We start from the raw sequence: 21,676 nt of genomic DNA, 5'->3' as shown, positions 1-21,676 counted from the left end.
AAAGTTATAAAAGTGAAAATATCCATAATTAACTTCTTTGTTTACCTCAAAATTTTAATTCAAATTTAGCAAGCCTTTGTGATTTCTTTTCAATCACTTTCCCCTTGAAGTTTAATCTCGCCATAACTTTCATCAAGTTTCACATGCACCTCATCTTCTACATCTAATTCCTTAAACCCATGTCCATCATCACTATCTAGTAAATTTTCTTTCCATGATTTCAGCATGGAAGACTCATCAAAGGGAATGACTTGGGGACCATGCTCATAGAAATCATCTGCGAACTAGGATCCCACACCCTATAGGCCTTCACACCCTCATAACAACAAATAAAAATACATTTTTTCCATTTCGAGTATAATACCTTATTCCTTTAGCATCAAATACTAGGCACAAAAAAAAATTAAAAGATTTGATAATAAGAAGGCTTATCTGACTGTACCTGCTTTAGTGTCCTACAGGTTGTTGCTTGAAAAGATTTTTTTTTTTTCCACCAAGAAATATGTTGCAAGGCTTTAGCCCAAAAAGCTTGGAGCAAACCAGCAGTACTAAATATAGTACATGACTTCATGAGTAGTGTTTAGCTCATCCTTCCTTATAACGACTGTATAGTACAAGCAGTACTGAAGTTGAAAATCATTTGATCCCCACCTTTTGATGTAAGAGAAGCAAGCCCCCAACATCTAAAAGAGTTTAATTTCTCCCTTGTAAGAGAAGCAAGCCCCCAACATCTAAAAGAGTTTAATTTCTCCCTTGTTATGATAATGTAAAATTAAATCTCATTTAGCATTATCTAAAACATCCCAAAAGATCAAATTCGTCTTTGATCTTAATAAACTTTGGGACACCTCTTAATAAACTTCTAACAGTCTTCAGCCATGGTGATCCAGTAATAGCCTTGACGCCTGACTTTCTGAGCTAAGGTGGCTGCCCCAGATTGACCACCTTCATTGTGCAACTCTGTTAGTACTTGGTTAATTTCTGGCTGATCGAGTCACCATAAAATGATGCCATCAAACAAATTTTTGAACAGGAGATCTCCTCTTACTAAGAATCCCATGGAAAACCTTTGACGGGTTGCTTTATCCTTTTTGGTGGCTCCTTCGGGGTATAAACCATCTTTTAGCAAGGAGAAAACTTCGTGGAACCACGACTTTCCCTTAACTAACGCCTTTGAAGCCACAAGAGGAACTTCCCCATCGTTCTCCTTTTCTTGCTTTATTTCTTTTTCGATCCTTGGTGGGGAAGGGTCATGTTTGTTTTTGATGTAGAATGGCAGTGTGGTGATTTTTGGAGGAATATCAACCATTGAAGCAAAGGTTGTAAGGGTATTGACGAACCGATTATTTTCCCTAGTTACGTGCTGAACGGTGATTTTCTTAAAGTATGGAATCATCTTTTCCACCTTTTCTTGATAGGGTTTGAGCTTTTCTTCTCACACCCTCCAATCCCTTGAACTTGGTTTTTGACAAGTAAGGAGTTACCAATCACTCGTATTTGCTGGATTTTCATTCCCATCGCATTTTCAAGCCCAATTGTCAAGGCTTCATATTCAGCAATGTTATTGGTAAATGGGAAATTCAACCTAATGGCTGTTGGCATTAAAATCTTTTCGGGTGAGCATAGTATGACTCTTATACTTGACCCGTATTCGTTCTTTGCACTGTCGAAGTATAGCTCCTAAATCGAGTCCTCAATTGTGAAGGGATTCTCATAAGGGATATCCGTGTTAACAAGGACGTTGTCGAGCAATGTGTGTTCAGCTAAATGGTCAGCAATGACTTGTTCTTTCATCGATTTTTGAGTGACATACTTGATCTCAAACTCGCTCAATAACATTCTCCACTTTGCCAAACGTTTGTTGAGGACTGACCTCTCCAATATGTACTTGAGTGGGTCAATTTTTGATACGAGCTTGACAAAATGAGTTAAGACATAAGGTCTTAGTTCTGCATGGCCCACACAAGTGTTAAGTAGTGTTTCTCCACATCCGTGTATCTTGTCTCATAATCGACCATGGTTTTGTTAATATATTATATCGTTTGTTCTTTTCCATGATCGTTATATTGTCCTAACATTGCCCTCATGGTCTTGTCTTTCACTGACATTTATAAGTACATGGCTTTATCTGGACTAGGAGGACTAGGATGGGAGGTTTGGTGAGGTACTCCTTGATTTAATCAAACGCTTCTTGGCATCATTGTCCCATATGAAAGGGGTGTCCTTCTTAAGGAGTCTATTGAATGGTGCGCACTTATCCGCCAGCTATGAAGTGAAGTGGCTTATGGCTTGTATGCGACCTTGAAGCTCATAGATTTCCCTGATGTTCCGGGGAGGAGGCATTTCAGTAATAGCTCGTATTTTGGATGCGTCCATCGCGATGCCTCTTTAGCTCAATATAAATCCTAGTAATTTTTTGGATTCAACTCCAAAGGCACATTTTGTGGTTTGAGTTTGAGTTGATGTTTTCGGAGTCTTTCGAAAATGGTTCCCAGGTTGGTGAGATGATCAGACATCGTCTTTGACTTGACCAGAATATCATCGACATAGTCTTCCATAATGGTATGCATTAGATCATGGAAGATGCTAGTCATTGACCGTTGATAAGTTGCTCCTGCAGTTTTGAAACTAAAGGGCATGACTTTGTAACAATTGGTTCCCCATTGTGATAAGAATGAAATCTTGGTTTGGTCTTCTTCTGCCATGAGGATTTGGTTGTAACTCGAGAAGTCGTCCATGAATGACAGCATCTTGTGCCCCGCAGTGCTGTCGACCAAGGCATCTATGTTTGGTAATGGGAAGTTGTCCTTTGGACATGCCTTGTTGAGGTCTCTGTAATTGACACACACTCGGATCCTCCCATCTTTCTTGGTATGACCACTATGTTGGCCAACCATTCAAGGTGAGTCTTTTGACGTTGGAGTTTCTGCCTTACAGGCTTTGCCCCTTCGTTGAATATTAGGTGATGTTGCACCAATGTGGGATCAAGCTCTGACATATCATCGTATGACCAGGCAAAGATATCGCGATATTCCTTGAGAAAGGAAATCACATTTATTCGCTCCTCAGAAGATAAGGAGGTTCCAATCTGGAGTTAACCTTAGGTCCTTCCCAGTTCCTAAGTTTACGTCAATCGTCTCTTCGATGATAGCCGTTGGGTCACCATCGAACCTCTTTTTGAATTGCTCAACATGATAAGTAAGTTCCTCGGGTTGAGAGATTTCTTCGGACTCTTGACTCTCTTGATCTTCATCTTGGTCGTCCAATTCATCGTCTTGGGTATTATGCACCATTATTGGGCTATCTTGAGTGAGCGCTCTTTTTTAAAATTCTTTTTCATTATTATCAACTTTATCCTGTCTTAAATTTTCATCGATTTTGAAATGTCGTAAGAGGTGTCCCTTATGGGACTCGGGAGAGAAATGTTGGGGACTAGACGCGCAGGGCAGTTAGATGGCCACCTTGCGCCTATCCATTTTTTGGCACTGGGACTTGGAGGTGCCACTGGTATGCTGTTAGCGATTCTCGAGATAGAGGAGTAATCGACCAATTCCGTTCCTTAGTTTTAGTAGGTGGATGAGAATGCTTGGCTATTATGCATACCTTCAAATCCAGGTTAGAGAAAAGGTCTTCAATTCCCAATTCTTATGTGTGCTGAGATGTGGAAGAAGAGTTATTCCTTGTTGGGGAATCCAAGATCACCTTTGGCCGTTTTGAAGAACAGGCATCGAGAGGATCGAGGCTTTGAATGCCTCCAGATACAAAGCCTGGATAGCTTGATGGCTTTATCCGGCTTTGAAATAGGGTAAGAGTACACCCAAGCCCTCTTCAATGCCCTTTTCTAGTTTTGGCTTCAGGTGATGCAGAAATCGCTTCCTTTACGCCTTGCTCTTGACTTCTCAAACCGTAGTTAGGTTGGAAGCCTTGGGAGAAGAGCATGTCCTAGGCTTCGAGGGACCCGAAGCCGTATCGATGTTGGCATTGGATGATCTCCTCCATTGATGTAGAAGTTTGCAAAATTTGCGGAACGAGGTCACCGGCCTCTAGGCGTAAAGTAGCACAATCAGCTTGCTCAAAGGAAGCGAGCGGGATTTCTTCGAGCTCGACTCCTACGGCCAGTTTTTCGCTATGTATGCTGGAATTGGAATAGGAAGGGGGTTCAATGCATACCTTTGCGACGTCATTTTCAATTGGAAACTTGAGGCATTGATGAATTGTTGAGCCGACCATGAGGTTCTCATTTAGCCATGGTCTGCCTAGCAGCATGTTGAATGAAGGTTTTATGTCTAAGACATAAAACTTTATCACCTGGATAGTAGGACTGATCTTGAGTGTGAGAGGCAATATGCCTTTAGATTGCCTCTTGGTCCCGTCGTATGCAACGATAATTAGTTGGCACGGCTAGAAGTTATCTAGGCTTTTGCCTATCTGCTTCGCCATTTTTATAGGGCATATGTTCAGGAATGCCCCATTATCAACCAGCACTCTCCTTATCTCATATCCTTTCATGAAAATAGTGATATGAAGAGGCTGTACATGAAAGCGATTGACATTAGCCGGGATGTCATCGTCCGTGAATATGATTGGTGTTGGTGTCATTAGTTGGTTGATCATCACGCACAACTCATCCGGTTGTGTGTTGCTAGGATGTGGGTCTTAGCAAGAACCTTTTCAATTTGTGCTCTATGTATGCGCGAATTCGCGAGCAGCTCCAAGATGGAGATTTGAGCCTGGATCTTCCCAAGATGAGTCGGTAGATTATAGGTGGTTGTGGATCCTTGAGTTCTTTTATTAGGTTCATGATTCGCAACCCCTGCTGGTGGATTGGCTATTGAAGTGGCTCCCATTCTTTCATCAAGAGTGTCTGCCATCAATTGGATGAGTTTAAACACTCAACCTCTTGGGGTTAAGGAATCAACTTTGCAGGGTCAGCTCTAGCGAGAGGAATGGAAGACCTCGGGGTGTTGGCCCCTTGTTTGGAAGATGATCCCTTTTCATCAGTTTTGACCATGTCAATCTCGAGGGCATCATCTTTGTCGTAATGGTCCCACTTAGGAGGATCATCAGAGTTCAGGAACAAAGAGTTTCCTCTAAGAAGACTCAAAAGATCTTCTTCAACTTCTTGGAGATGATGATCACTAGAAAATATGAATTGGCTGTGATCATCTTCTTCGTCTTCATTTTCAATCATGTGAATGATAACATCCTCCTTTTGGTTACTCGGAGCTCTCATTTCTTCAGTCGTTGTGGGCATATTTTTGGGGAGAGGGTTTGTAAAGATACCCATCTTTTGATTAGGTTCTTCAACAAGTTGGTTTCTAGGTTCGACAGTGATGTCGCCCCTATTAATCAACCCTTTAATCACTCGCTTCAAGTAGAAACAGTTTTGGGTATCATGGGCATGGTTTCTATGCCACTTGCACCATCAGTTCTTATCCTTAACCTCAACTGGTGGTTCAGATGGTGGAGGGAGTAGAACCATGTTTTTCTTTAAGAGTAACTCCAGCACTTTTTCTTATGAGTCCTTGAGAGGAGTGAAGTTGTTCTCTTGCCATCTTGAGCATTAGCTTTAGGCTGACCCCTTTGATTTTGATTCCTACTATTGTGCTGGGTGGCTGAACCCCTAGCCGTTCTGTTAACGAAAATTTCGTTAACCTGACAAGAAGCTTTCCCCTTGTCATTGCTCTTATTTTTATTCTGGGGAGTCGTGATGGGTTTGTTATCGGTCCTAGTACTGAGGGGTATCCCTCTCGCCCTTTCCTGTCGACCCGCTCTATCATGGAGTCAAACGAGTGGGGAATAAGTCCCTGGCTAAAGAAGGTCTTGTATTCAGGAGTTGCATTTTCTAAGGCCATGGAGATTTTAGCTGGGTCTGTAAGTGGACATTCAATGACCCTCATCGCCGCCTCGTGGAATCAACCGACAAAATCCTCAAAGGATTCTCTTGGGTTTTGTTTGGTTGCACAAAGCTCGCCTAGGGAAAGAGATCTTGGTGTCGACCCACGATAATGAGAGACAAGCTGGTTGAACATTTCGTCAGGGGTTATGTGTGGTTGAGCGGTCATTATTCTCCGATGCCAGTTTAAAGCCTCACTGGTCAAAGTTTGTGAAAACAAGGCCTTCAATTGGTTAGGCATGTCTCGCAAAGCTCGAACGGAGAGGAGGTACACGTTGATGTGAGCATCTGAATCGCTCTTCCCATTAAACTTGTTTCTAAATTCTGGGATAACAAACCTAGGGGAAAGGTCTTCCATGCCTCCTAGGGTCTCATGAACATAGGCCTTTGGGGGTAGGATTTCATGCATACCCATCCAAACAAGCATATCTTGTATCGCTTTTAAGCTCCCTTCTTGTTGAGTATTTAGCATGAGAGTAAGCCCACCGATCGATGGGTTCCCAAGCATAAACTGATGAGTCGAGACTTGGGGTAGGTGTTGGCATTCTTGAGCCTGAGATTTAATGAGCCACGGTTACCGGGACAGTTTGACACATTTGTGCTTGAGGGGTGTATTGACCCATGAGCATAGCCAGCGGTTGCGAAAACTGCACGATTGGTTGGACCAGATACATAGGAGGAACCGATTGAAGCATCAGTTGCCTCGGCTATGCTATGGGTTGACTTATGCTATTAGGTTGGTTTTGAACCGACCCATGAACTGGGGCATGAACTATGTAACCTAAGTCAACTAGACTTTTGAGGGCAGCCGGGATGCCTATCTCGCCTAGGGGTTGGTCTAGATTGACGCCTCTGCTGCGTCAATGTTCAAGACATCATGGACTGTACTACAATGGCTCAAGGTTGGATTGGATCTCCTAGACCAAGGTGGGTCTTGGTTTTGAATCGTTGCATCTCGGGGTTATCTTGGTTCGAGTTGTGGGAATTGGAGTTAGATGTCGCATGAACTTCTTCCCTCGCACGCCTCTTACTTTGGTTGCCTAAGTTCAGACGACTCCTACTGTGGCTACGTAAGGTTCCCTATAGGACAATGCCCATTCGGACCCCCTGGCTGTTCAATGTTTTTCGGGCGGAGCCAAATTTTCGAACCATACAGAGCTTAGGGTTAGGAGTGCATCCCTGAGACTCTGCCTCCAACTGAAGACCTGGGAGTTGGATAGTGGATTGGCATGAGGTCTGTTGATAGTTCCAAGGGATTGTACCATATTGATCCCTAGGTTTTGGAAGGTTTGGTTTAGAGTCAGCCGTGGATCGGTCATCATAATCGCCTAGGGTGACTGACATGAGTAAGATTTAGACTCGACTGCCTAAGGTAGACCTAGCCTGACTCTAGGGGCAAAACCCTAATTGAGACCTAGGCTAAGACTAGACTGGAATCTAAACTTGCTAGACTCAATGAGTTTTGGTTCAGACTCTGAACTAAGGTAAGCCTAGTCTAGCTTTAGAGGAAACTCTTAGCTTAGAACTATGCTAGAACCTAGACTAAGATGTAGACTAGATGGGTCTGAGTCTCAGCTCGAACCAAGAGTAGGTTTAGGTTCGAACCTAGGTTTGAGCCTGGTTCAAATTTGGACTGAGCTAGGTGCAGTTTGAGCTTGGACTTAGAGAATTTTGAAGCTTAGACAGGGTGTAGACCCGGACTGGATCAAAGTTGGTTTAGGCACGAGCTTTGGCTAGAACCCAAAAGGGGGCTTAGGTTCGGACCTAGGTGTGGACCTAGTTCAGACCTGAGCTAGGCTGGGTATAAACCTGATCTTGGACTCAAAGAGTTTTAAGAATCATACCAGGTATGGACCTAGACTGGATCAAAGAGAGCTAGGAATGAGCCTTTAGCTTGGACCAAGATGGGACTTAGGTTCGGACCTGGTTGTGAACTTGTTTCAGATCTGAGCTAGGCTGGGTAAAAGCCTGAACTTGGACTTAGAGTTCATCTTGGACCAAAGGTGGGTCCGGACTGAGATCTAAGATTAACCAATCAGAAATAAGCAAGTAAGCACACGAAAACGTTTGACCTAGTAAAGTACTATAGGTAGGCTTGTCTTGATAGTGGGTTCCTAACTATTGAATGAGGCCAGGTTGATATAGGTCCCTGCATAGGTCCTGGCCTCCTATTATAGGATTTTGCCAGGTCCTACTATACGCGGAGTTGCTTTGAGACAAAGGATTATGGAGGGGCACTCATAGTTAAAGTTACACGAATCCCAGCCACCTCGGCTCTCAATGCTAGGTTCCCCTCACACCATTAATGCGGATTTTGGGGGTTTTCAAAAAATTTGTTTTCTGGTTTTTCGGGATTCCCGGTCGGTGTGTTCAAGAGTGTGTAAAGAAGCACGCAAATGAAAATAAAGTCAAGCACACAGGCACACAATAAGAAAGAAAACAAGTGCACGCTCGGCGTTGATCGTGCTTAGCGATGCACGCTTCGAGGAGAAACTCACTCGAGCCACAATATAGATGGAGGGGTGAGGAACCCCTAAGAAGGTTTGGTCAAACAGTGAGACCGGGCATAGTTCGTGCTAAGTCGTGCGTGACCCGAGTCGAGGATGACTCGAACGGGACACGGTTCAGGGAGGGTGCAAGCAACACTCAATCAGTTTTTTTTTTTATATATTTTTATTTTAAATTTAATGAGAAATAATTAAACTAAGCATGATGGAAGCAAGGAAAATAAGAATTCAACCAAAATTAACTAACTAGAATGAAATCAGAAAGTCAAGAATAGAGCAAACCTACCTGAAGCAAAATATTTTTTTGGTACTTTTAAAAAATTTATTTTAAGCCAAAAGTTGGCGAACAAGCACAAAAAAGGCTTTGAAACAGGCCTGTGGGGTCCCAAAAGTTTTCTGGGACCTCTGTGATAGGGCGGCATGGGTCGTGTCGCACTTGTAGGTTGGGCGGCATAGGTTGTGTTGCCCAAAAATGTTTATTTATTTATTTATTTAATTTTTATCTTGTTTATTCTGATGAAATAATTCTACTGAAACTTTCAGAAGCATAAAAATCATATTTTTTGATGAAATAAAATTAAAACAAAGTGAAACAGAAGAATAACAAATAGAACAAACCTATATCTAGAAAATTATTTTTTTAGTATTTTTAAAAAATGATGGTAGAATAACAAATAGAACAAACCTATATCAAGAAAATTATTTTTTTAGTATTTTTAAAAAATTATGAATTGGGAGACAGGGGGAACCAGAAAGCGTGTCGTCCTGGACCCCCAAAAACATTATTTGTTTTTATTTGTTTTTATATTTTTTTATTGTATATATTAATAAATTAAGCTTATTTTAAACTTGGAGAAACCAAAAATAAAATTATTTTTGATGAAAATAAATTAAAATAAAGTGATTGCAGATCTAACAGAAAACTATTTATTTTTATTTTTAAATATTTTATTTTGACCTGAAACTTTGGTAACAGTCACCAAATGGTACCTATAACATTTCTACAAATTTTTAAAAGATTATGATATTTTCAAAAGTTTGACGCTCGGATCACGCTCGATTAGCCCCATGGTGGGTGCCAAACTGTTTATAACATAGAATCGAGCAATCTAATGATATAGATCTCTCAGATCTAAAAATTTTGAAATGATTAAAATAAATGAAAAATAAATGGCAGAGGAAGTGGGAACAATCGAATTTGGATATGAGATCAGATCTGCCTAGAAACGAGCAGATCTGCTCTCAGATCTGTGGCGAAGCCAGCATGATCCAAGGCATCAAAACATAATTTTTTTTAAGAAAACTAATCAAAATAAGATCAAAATAAAATTAAACCAGTAACAAAAAGGAAGAAAATGATACCAAATCGGGCCGAATGGCCTGGGACTCCCGAGCCTTCGAGGCCTCGCCCGTATCAACATCAGCGGCCTCTTTGCCTCTCTGATCCGGATGTTAACCAGTAGATCTTTGATGTCCAGGGTGGTTGTGCCCTAAATATGGTTCTATAACTAGGGTTTTTTTAGCCTAGAGATCTAGGTTTACTCAAGATTAAGATGAGGGTAGGGTTTTCTCAGGGAAGGTATCTCTACTCTCTTAGGGTTTCTCTTCCTAAAGTTTCTCAAAAGTCTTGTCCTTTTCCTCTTTTCTTTTTTATGTTTTTCTTTCTGTTGTTTCAACCCTCTCATTTTCATCCTTTTATGGTCACCCAAAGTGAGTTCATCTGAACGAGGGATTTGTTGGGGCAGAGTTATCACGCAACCAACAAATCCCTTAGTCAAACAAATCTTTTATTTTTTTAAATTAGGATTTGACCGACGCAGATAGAATCACGTGGACAAACCACTCAAAAGATGACCACAAAAACACAAAAAATGATAAAAAAAAAAAGTTTGGGGAAAACGGTCTGGGCGGCATGCCCCGTGTCGCCCAAACCAAACTTGTCCAAATTTAAATTGTTTTTTTAGGTGTGTTCCTTAGCCTCTTGTGAAGCTACCAGATAAAATTTGGGTCAAACCAGATTTTTTTACTATTTTTAATGATTGGTTTGGTAAAATAGGGCATTTGCAGGATGACTTGGGAGACTGGGTGGCACGCCCCATGTCGCCCAAACCAAAACTTGTCAAAATTGAGGTTTATAAATTTGGGTGCCTTTCTCAGCCTCTTGTGAAGCTCTTAGAAAACATTTGGGTCAAAACAGATTTTTTTACTATTTTTAATGATTGTTTCCGTAAAACAATGCAATTGCTAGATTTCGGGTCAAAACAAGCATCTGCTGGGTTTTGGGCTGACATAATGGTTCCAACTCACAGGGTAAATTGTGTGACCTATGGATTTTGGGTTTACTAGGCCAATTTGATCCTAAGCATCTAAGAAAACCACATAACTTGCCAGATTTAAAGCGGATGTCTACAGTTATGCGTGTCGCTTCAAAATACTTAAAGGAGTTTGTCCCTTAGACTAAGACCTACGATGAGCTCAAGAGCAGTGCACCTCAAATCGAAGCCAAGGCTCCCTCGTATTGGAGTATTTACAATGAATAAGATCACCAAATCATGAGAACCATAGATCATTAGCCCCTGTCCAATCAAACACTAAGGGGTGAGGAAGCAACTACTTCCCCATTCGAGATCATTGAAGCCACAACAAGCTGTCATAAGGCAAAGCAGTGGGGTATTCCTTTTTGTCTCACCTTAAGAAAGGGCGGAAATAGTAAAGCAAGGAAGAATAAAGGAAATGCCTCACACAGAAAGAGAAACAAGCTATTTCATTCATAAATCAAGAGGGCATTACAATTGTTCTTTTCTTTACAATGGAAGAAATAAAAAGAAAAAGAAAAAGACGGCAATGTAAAAATCAATCAATTGCTTCATTGATCTTTTCCCTATACGCCGCAGTAGATGACTTAGCTTGTTCGATGCGTTCCTTCAAATCTGCCACCAGCTCTGCTTCATGCTCCATTAAAGCGGTCTCTTCTCCTAAGGAGCACTCTATGGCCAAAGTATTATCGATCCCTTTGTTGCAATTGGGTTTCTACCTGCTCGCGATGGTGCCAGAGTGAGGACTCCAAAGGGGGCAATTGCGAGCTCTCCAGATGCTGCACAATTGTTTCTTCACGCAAGGTCCTTATTCTCTCCTGCTCATTTACAACATCATCAAAGTAAGGGAGGACCTCTGGTGCACTTTCTGTAAGGGCGACTTGCCTTAACAACTGTAATGCATTGTTAAGTTCAGTAAGAGGTAGACCCTTCAATTTCTGCATGCTCAGACGAAGCATGTCCATAATTATACCATGCATCCCACTGAGGAGGGGTCTAGGCAGGGCAGTAGATGCATCCACAGTAGGGGCATCTTCAATCGCAACCACAGGAATAGTGGCCAAGTGGGTCGTTGGCATTTCTGGAGCGATCGTAGAGCCCAAGGCCTCAAGTTTGCCAGATTTAGGGGCAACCTTAGGCTGCTCTTACATCTCAGCATCAGCTCTCTCGCTCAAATCCCCTGCCATGACCACTTCGGGCTCGACCCTCTCATGCTCAAGTATTGTAGCTTCACCCTCTGGAGCTTCCGCCTCAGTATCAGGCTACACCAAGGTAGCCTCCTCTCCCGGGGCAGCGACATCTCCCTGCTCCCTCTCTTCTTGAACCGCCATCTCCGCCTCGATAGGATCTACGTCTCTTCCCTCTCCTTCTCCTCCATAGTCTTCTAGGGTAGCCACTTTAGCTATAGCGCCCGCCTCTTCGACAGCCAGGGGCACCACCTCTGAGCCTTCAATGTCAGCACCTTGAAGATGTCCCGGCTCTTCGACCTCTTCTGCAGCTACATCACCAGAAGCGGCAACTTCTTACTGCTCAGATAACCCTTCTTCAGTCCTCGGGGCACTAACCTCCTACCTGAATCCACCCTCTACCTCCGTAGGAGCAACAACGTCCTGAGACTCAGGGGCCTTCTCCACCTCGATTACCTCATCAAGACCAGCCTCATCAACCCCACTCACCTCCATTGGGACTGGGCCCTCCTCCTCAGCCATGGACGTCACTTCCTGGTCCGAATAAATTTTGAAGGCGCAATGGGATCTGAGGCACCAGCTTGAGCCTCCGAAGAGCCAGAAGAAGCCACAAGAGAAAGGAAAGATGAATCCTCTAGAGCAGAGGGTGAATTAGAAACCACCAGAGATATGTAAGACTTCAAGGAAGCAGCTGGAGAAGAGTGATCTTCCGGCTCCCGAACCACTGGACGTTTGTGCCCCTTACTCTTCGGAGCTCGACGAGTTGGTGCATGAAGAACAGTCGAGGCAGCCCGCTTCCTCTTCTTTCCTTTGCCTAAGGAGGCACAACAGCCTCAGAAGTGCCCTTTTGAGAAGAATTAACGACAAGTTTGATGTGAAGGCCCGCTCCCTATCAACTCGTTCAAATCCTAGACCGGGCATTCTTCATACCCCGGAACCTTGCAGCCCTCCCTCCATTTAAAAATAGCAGAGAGATTGTCAAAATGCTCTCTGTATTTTTCTCCATGTCGAGAAACCATGGCAAAGAATTGTCCAAGGCAATTTGGCGGGGACACTCAAGGCCGCACCAGTTTCAGGGAAAAACCAGGGTGAATATCTCCCCCAACGGAGGAGTCTTCGCCATCTTCCTCTGCTGCGTCTCCTGACCCCAGTAGGAGTTCTCTTTTTTCCAAGGGTGACTGGCTTCCCAATACCTTACTAGTGATCTGCCACCAGTGTTCGTGCGCCTCAGTGGCACACACCATTCTCCCAAAATAGGGCAGCACGTACTTGTTGATCTCAGTAAACTCCAAGCATGTGGCCCAAGCAGTGCGAATGGAGCCAAGTCTCATGATGGGTCCCCAGCGGTCTATCTTCCTGCGACTGGCTTTGCTGTGCCTCTTCTCAAAGAACACCTAGAATGGACACCCTTGGATCAGTCCATGCTGTCAGACAAATTGATGAGGAAAATACCCCTCAAGCTTGACACTATGGAGGGTACGGTAAGGTATCACCCACCCCTGATACTCAACATGTACATTAGCTCCTTATGAGTGGCAGAAGCAGCATCCAGGCTCTTACCCAACTCATCGGCAAAGGCGCGATCTGTAAGGTTCCCGATCGAGAAGGTGATTCTAGTCTGATGAAGATGGTCAGTGAAGAACAAGTTATGTGCATGACTAGGAGTGTGGAAGATTGCTTTTTTCCCAGCAATCCTCAAGCGAAACAGGCACATTGTTTCAACCAAGACCCTATTTTTGAGGTAGGTGTTGGGGAAATAAGCCCCAAGCAAGCTATACACATAGTGGATGAAGAAGGACATCTTGAAGTCCCCTAGGAAGGCTTCGTCGTCCATTATGTCATTACCTCCTTCATCGCCTTGATAGACCTTACCCCTGGATACAGCCCCCAAGCCGTAGTAGATACTGCACAAGACCGGTTGTACGAGCTCGTACTCTCGCCCCCTCGCCATGTCACAGGCTCCATAGAAAGTGCCTGGACGAATAACGTCTTCTCACTGGGGAGAACAAACTTACATAGAAAGAGTACTAGGTACGCCGCTAAGAAAATATGGTCGTTCCCGCGGTGAAGCACAAATACTGGAGGGGTTGCCTTCATGGATTCCTTCTCCTTTCTTCGTGGGCTTGGACCAGCCTCATCATCACAGCCCCCATACAAGAAGGCCACCCACTGGGTGAAGGAGATGCGTCCCTTCTTGGTCTTTCAACACAACAGTTGGTAAATTCCAAACAGCTCCTGAAGGCCAGCTGGTGGGTCTTCTTTCCCTACTCGTTCACCTCAAAAAATGATCGAGTTCGGGGAATGAACTGATCATACATACCATCGATGAGCGGCAGCCCACCAATGAAGTGCAGATCTAGCAGAGATATCCCTGCTTCTCCATGACAAAGTAGCCATGTGTTGCTGACATGGCTCCAGGTTTCCAAAAGCACCTTAACCGTGTTCAAGCAATGGTCATAGTATCCTGTCAAGCACTGAATGGCAGCCAGTAGGGAAGCGCACTTCAGAATGACCCTGTATCGAGTTAGCACTATTATGGTCATGAAAGAGTACCCCTTTAGGTACTGGTGCTCCCCTTGCACTCAGAGACCAGCAAAAGACCACTTCAGGCTTGGGGTATTCACCATTCTCTTGCCTAGGGTAGGTAAGTCCCCACTTAAGGCCACATTCCTGTTCAAGCAGTGGAGGAGGCCTACCGCTTTTTCTATCCTTACATTCCTGTCGTTGTCTTCTCTAACCTAAAAGCATATGGTGTCACTGGCAAAGGTGACACTCAAAGGCCACCTTGGTTCACATAAAGCCTCGATGAATCGGATTGGTTCACCTCTCACCAAGCTTTTTCCGATGAACTCATTGGTGCCAAGCTCCCCTACTCGTGGGAGGTTCTTCACATCTGCGATGGCACCTAAAGGCTGGGCCATGAAGTTAAGACAAAGGCTTCACTGCTGCGTGCAAGGCACTAAGGAGTGCTATCGCCGTCTCACGGCCAAAGGCAGGACTATCTCAAGGCCAGAGACAGACTATCTCACGGCCAAAGATGGGTTATCGCTGTCTCACGACCAAAGGAGGGCTATCGTCATCTCACGTTCAAAGGTGGGCTAATGTCATCTGCTGAATCAAAACGCAGTGCCGTGGGGCAAACGCTGTCTACGCCTAACACTACCTATGCTCAAGACTATTCACACGCATCACAAGTGCAGCACACCAAGTCCCTCGAAATCTGAGCACGCTGCCTGACACTCACGACGTGGCCTGGTACCATGCGTGCGGAGGGTGATTGTTCACCGTTCCATGACCCTTCGCCTCCTCGACTGTTACAGGCTTGCGACCCCTCAGGTTCTCACCGGTGCTCCCTCTTCTAGTTGGGAACTCACTCTTACTTGCCGGAGGACCCTTCCCCTTCTTTTCCCTCTCTTCCACTGGTAACCAAAGCTACTGGGAAACCATCAGAATCTCTATAAAATCTCCCCTGTGACCCAATGGGCTTCCTTCTCTTTTTCTCGCACTCCTCTACCTGACGGAAAATTGTAGAGCTTCTGGCAGAACCACTGTTCGACCCCCGTTCTGCTTGACAGTAATCACAAAAATGTCGACCAGCAGTTGTTGTTTTCCTCAAAGCCTCTGCAACCTGCTTGCGACCACGAGACTACCAAAAAGTCACCAAGGGTCTCTGGAAGTAGCAAGTAATCTCTGGTTTGTCCTCTTCTATCTCCACAAAAGCCCTGAAATTCCGGCAGAGTACCACTGCGACCCTTGCAGCTTTGCCAAAGTTTTGTTCTTCATTGAAAAAGTATTGGGGAGTCCCTGCAAGACCCACTGTTACCCTCTCCATAATTCTTAGCACTTTCAGAAAAATATTCGCAAGAACTCTGTGAATACCTTCAAACTCACTAAAGTGTTGCCGGTGAAGTCTCTGCGCATTAGGACTCTTGCTGTAAGCTCTTTTTTGAAGTTTTCTCTTGTTCCAAACTCTTGCTCACTATTTTATCCAATGTAAAATAGTAAAAAGGGATTTTACCCCCTTTTATAAACAAGGGTTACGCAAAGTGCGCCCCACAAACTCAAAATGATGCTCTAGTCCTCGTCTTCACATGGCAATATGTCCAGGCTAGGGGGAGTCAAGCCCAAGGCCCGAATGAGAGTTGCTACCTTCTATGCCTTAACACTGTGTGATGGCTATTGCCGTGTGCCTCACCAAAAGGCTGTCGTCGTGTACTGCATTTCAAGGGCTATCATCACGCGCCTCACAAAGGGCTATCATCGTGCGCTGCATTTCAAGGGCTATCGTCGCGCGCCTCACCAAAGGGATATTGTCGTGAGCCTCACAAGAGGTTATCGTCGTGTACTTCACGAGAGGTTATTGCCGCATGCCTCACCAAAGAGCTATTGCCATCTCGTGACCTAAAAGGCCATCGCCGCGCACCTTACTCATGTAAACGTCGTGCGCTTATCTAAAAATTCTAATGCCTTGCATTTGCCTCAGTTCAGTGTCACAAGCAAATCAAACTCAAGCAGACCAGGCTGTAGTCTTTCCAATGTTCACAATGCAGCTACACCCAATCTAGGACCTATTATCCTCAGCGAGCAGGCCACCATTTTGCATCCCTAGGAAGTCCATTCTCTTGCTACAACCATCATATCCTCAGGAGTCAAGTCTTCAATTACGACTCTGTTCCCCATTAAGTCACATTCCCTTACCACCAAAATGCTCTAGGTGCACCACCCTAAACTACATGGTCCAAACTATAAGACATTGAACTATAGCAAAGGTCTAGTTGCACGACCTTAAACTGCATGGTCCTAGCTATAAGACTGTAAACTGCACAACTATGGTCCAAACTATATGACCTAAAACTATAGTGGAGATCTAATTGCACGACCTTAAACTCCATGGTCCTAGCCGCATGCCATTAAACTGCATATCCATGGTCTGAGCTATAAGACCTTAAATTGTAATGTACGTCCCTATACCAAGACGTTAAACTGCAAAATGGATGCACCTCTCCACCATTATCCCCAGTCGGGATACACCTATACTATGGATTGTCATCCCCAGTGGGGCTATATGCAGGCCACTAACCCTCATCTCCAATCAGGAGTCACATATGTATTACAAGCTCATTATTCCCAGTGGAGTTAAGGTCATTCTTATCTCTTCAATCCTTAGTGGGGTAGCATTTGTGCTCCGGTATACCTAGCAGAGTTACATGTACACCATTGCTCATTATCCCTGTGGAGCCATATTTTCCCCATTAATCCCTAGTGGGTCTACTTCTCATCGAACCACTGTCTCTATCCCTACAAAGCTTTACTTACATGACGACCTGCCAAAATGGTCTAGGTGCACGACCCTAAACTGCATGGTCCAAACTATAAGACCCTAAACTGTAGTGGAGGTCTAGTTGCACGACTTTAAACTACATGGTCCTAGTTACATGACTCTAAACTACATAACCAAAGTCTGAGCTATATGACCTTAAACCATAGTGCACTGCTTGAAGACATTTTTCAGCACCATGGGTCTCTGATGCGGAATACAAGGGAGAAGCAGGTAAATAAAGCCTGACAAACAGTGGAAATTTCAACAATCTCATAATGGCCTCAGAACCGGTCAAGATCTTCATAAGGACTCAAAAAAGTCTCCTGTCATATTTTGTCGCATTCTGACATGTCTAAGGCAGTGCAGACTGAGGAGCAGTTTCGCTATATTCAGCCTCTAGCGTCCTGAAATAGGCCCTATAACTAGAACTATATTTTAGTACGTCAAACAACTATGAGATCACCGCCATTGGATTCGACATTGTTGAAAACCCCTACAGGTCAAGTTTCGGCTTAATCGGTCCCTCCACGATAAAGTTATGGGCAAAAGGCTAAAAGAGGAGAAGCTGCACACTATTCTCGTGCGGCCACCCTGCAAGTAATCTTCATTAAAGGGACAGTCACAAATAGTGACTTTCAGGGGCCATATCTCATTCGTCCCAAATGAGAATGTGCTCAAATTTTGTGAACATGTTCATCTCGTCAAGACAAACGTTTCGATATATGGCACGCCCCTCGATAATGCCTGAGAATGAAGAAAAGCTAGAGATAAGTTGTTGATCCGTGAAGAAAGTTGCAAGAAAATCAGCAGCGACACGCCTCGCTCGAGTGCCTGAATCACGACGCTTACCAGCCCGATCGGTACAAAACCAATTTCATCGTGTGCATAAGGTCTAGGGCTATCTCTGGTCTAAACCCTGTGCATGATGAGCGGTTAGATTTCACACACAAAGCCAATAAAGTGACAGTAAATTCTTACGTTGGAATTCCATATTCCGATCAAAACTCAAAAGTTGCGAAATCTTCGTCCGGGCACAAATTCGAGCTATGTTCATTGCCATGCGATCATGACGGCATACTCAATATGATCCAGTAAAGAAAGCATGAAGAAATATCAAGAAATAAGCACACTATTGATCCAAAGTTTGCAAGATTCATCCAAATTTCAAGTTGTATGATCGTGGCTTAAAAACACAATCCATGGCTCGAAGTTTGTATCAAATTGATCGTCATGAGGAGCCTTACAAGAAAACAATCATCTTTTGGACCAACGGGTACCAGAGAAACCTCGGATCATCCACGAAAGATCACTCAAGTTCTAGGGCAGCAGCAGGGACTGTTCTGGAATTCTACAAATATTTAGGAAGGGGCAAATCTATCTTTTTGCACCCACCAATTAAATCTTAATTTCCAGCAATTAGGTTTAATTTTGATCAATCCATCCATGTTTGGGCACAACTCTATATATATCACGTACTACCATTGTAAGAGGACCTTTTGCAAGACGAACCTTTTCTTAATAAGAATTCTTATTGTGGGGTCACGTTTTAAGAGAGCAAGGAAGGAGAGAGAAAATTTTGGATCGGTACCCCTAAGCTCAAGGTAAATCTTTCTCTCTCTTTTTTTCTTTTTTTCTTCTCTCTCTTCTTCTCTTTCTTCTCATTCTTTCATCTGAGCTTCTCTCAGAGACCATGCATGGTAGAGGCAGTGTTGTGTAAGCCTCTTTCTTTTCTTTTTCCCCTCTTGTGGTTTCACAGGTCGTGCATGGCGATGGCAGCTCCATGCGTGAGCTTCTTTCTCCTTCTTGTTGTTCATCTTTATCTCTCAGCAAGGTTCACAGAAGGCGTTGCTCATGGCCGTCAGTAGATGTGTCCATGACATCTCAGCAAGGAGCAATGATGATAAAGTCTATTGCCGCCCACATGGGTCTTCCCTTATTGCATGCCTATTGGAGACGGCGATGCATGTCGCCACCCGTGAAGGGTCGCAATAACACCTATCACCGTCCGTAAGCTCGTTTCATGCACTCGACGCCTATCGTCTTCCGTGAGCTTCCTTCATGCACTCGGTGCCTATCGCCGACCGCAAGCCTCTTTCTTTCATCCTGCGCCTATCATTGTACACCTCATAAGGAACTATCGTCGCTTGCTTCACAAGTGTCTATCGTCACGTGCTTCACAGGAGGCTATCGTCGTCCCCGAAGGGGTGTGCTGCCTTCTCGCCTTGCCAATGGCGATGCCTAGCGCCGCTCGTAGTTCATTGCTCACCCTCTAGCCATGAGTAGTAGTGTCTAGCGCCACCTAAGGGCCGTGACACTGCTACTCCACGGTTGTGGGTGGCGATGCCTAGCTCCGTCAGGACCCCATCTCTTTGCCACCTCGTGCCTTCTCTTCATTCTCTTCCCACTTGACTAAGGGTAGACCTAGCCTAGCATTGCCATAGCGGTCTGGCTGTCAAGCAGTATTGCCATCGTGCTAGTCTTGAGTACCATGCCCGTCTTGCTGCCACACCAGATTAGGACCGTCACATCTGTTTCGGTTTCGAGTAGTATTGTCATCATGCTGGTCCTGAGTATCATGCCCGTCTTGCTACCACTCCGAGTCGGTTACTGGTCCAACTATCATGCTAGTCTCGTCCCTTTATCAAGTGCTCTTCTCTGCCTATTCGAACCTCCCATTTCACCACCTTCAGTTACAAATGTGAATTGCCCTAAGACAAGGGTGGGTCCTTCGGCCCACTTGTATTGCAAGTTAACCATGATAGTGTTTTGCAAGTTAACCATGATAGTGTTGTGCAGAAAACAAGAAGATTGCAGATCAAGGGACGTGATTCCAAACCAGCTGAAGCAGCTGGGGGGCTTTCCGTCGTGATCTAAAAGGGAGCCCACTCGAGTCAACTTGAGTAAGTCATGGACCCAGGTGAGGTTGGTCTCCACCTGACATCAAAATTTCTCTCTCACTAATTGAACACTTACTCTTATTCTGTGAGCGAGGTTCCCGAGAGAGCGATCTCAGATCCTTGAGCTTCCAACTCGAGACACGTGTCAACCGATCACCTAGATTCGGGGAGGTGAGATCGAGACACCTAACCAGCTTGGCGACTCCACTGGGGACTTATTATTCATTCGTCGGTTCGCTCTTGTTTGATTATCATCACCTTTTACTTTCTTTATTGCATTCAAGGCATCTGGGTTATCATCTGAGTTGGAAATTTTCTCATCTCCACACTCGTGACCATCCCATGGAAGTGAACTATTCAAGCTTCCTTCCCGGCTCCTAGGTTCTTTCCTGGATTGGTGCGAGAAGGGACTTCAAGGTCCCTAACTCCCCTCTTCCTCGCCATGGTGAACCCTCCACCAAACCCCCTCACATTGGTAGCACAATTGCTGCCTCACACAGCACGCACACTGCTACTGGCAAGTCCCTAGCCAGTCATATTGTTGAGGTACGATAGAAGGCTGCCCTAGCAGCTTTCGTAAAAAGCAAGCAGGTCGCAATCTCTCTTGAGGGTTGCCGCAAGGCGAACCCCCATGGTTCTCCACCACCTCGAACCTCTATGCCTAGAGGCTAGACACATCGAGAGGGAGACCCTGCATCCTCCACCTCTCGCACACACCCAAAGGCTCATGGTCCAACCACTCGAGCCACACCTTGGGGCAACTTTCATGATGCCTTGAGCTCACGTCCAAGGCTAGGCCTTCTCGGGCCAAACCCCGCACGTGCCATGCATCTGCATCCCACTGCTCGTGGCAGCGCCAGCTCGAGCACACAAGGGTCGACCGCTCTGTCCTCCCTCTCTGCACACATTTTTTATTATTTTTATTATATTTTGAAGTATTATAACATGATCTTTTTTTGCTAATAGTCTTATGGATCTCATCACTGTGCGATTAAGTTTTTTATCAAAATTTATTTTCCATCTAGTTTTCCTAAAACTTATTTTGCCACTTTCATTATACAGTCAGTCATCTCATTCCATATAATATTAACTTTATGCTTATAATTTTATTTTTTTTATTTTACCAATTATCATTAAATAAGTCTATTTTCTCCTTTTTAAAATTCCACCACCTAGTTCTTGGATACCCATTAATTTCACTCCTTCTATTCCATCTCTTTATGCAAGAATCATTAATCATGAACCTTGTTGTGTGGTCAAACTCTCTCCTTGGATAATCTTAGAGTCTTTACATGATGAACGATATAGATTCTTAATTAGAAAGAAGTGTACATGGATTTTATATTATTTACTTTTATAAATTAAATATTAAAATAGATGTTTGCTATTTTTGGGTTATAAGCAATAGCAAATTCTAAAATAGCATCACCCATCTCATTTTTTTCCCCAAATCCATGTCCCCCATATCCATTTCATATCCTCTACTATATCGTCTTATAGTAGCCATTTAAGTGCCCTCCTAAAACAGTCCTCTCAATTGGGTATTTCTTGGAC

Source organism: Amborella trichopoda, chromosome 5 (genome assembly GCF_054954075.1).
Source record: "Amborella trichopoda isolate Santa Cruz 75 chromosome 5, AtrichopodaSantaCruz75HAP2 v2.0, whole genome shotgun sequence".
NCBI classification, from domain to species: Eukaryota; Viridiplantae; Streptophyta; class Magnoliopsida; order Amborellales; family Amborellaceae; genus Amborella; species Amborella trichopoda.
The sequence above is the reverse complement of the archived record's forward strand: the minus strand, read 5'-3'. Positions refer to the sequence as shown.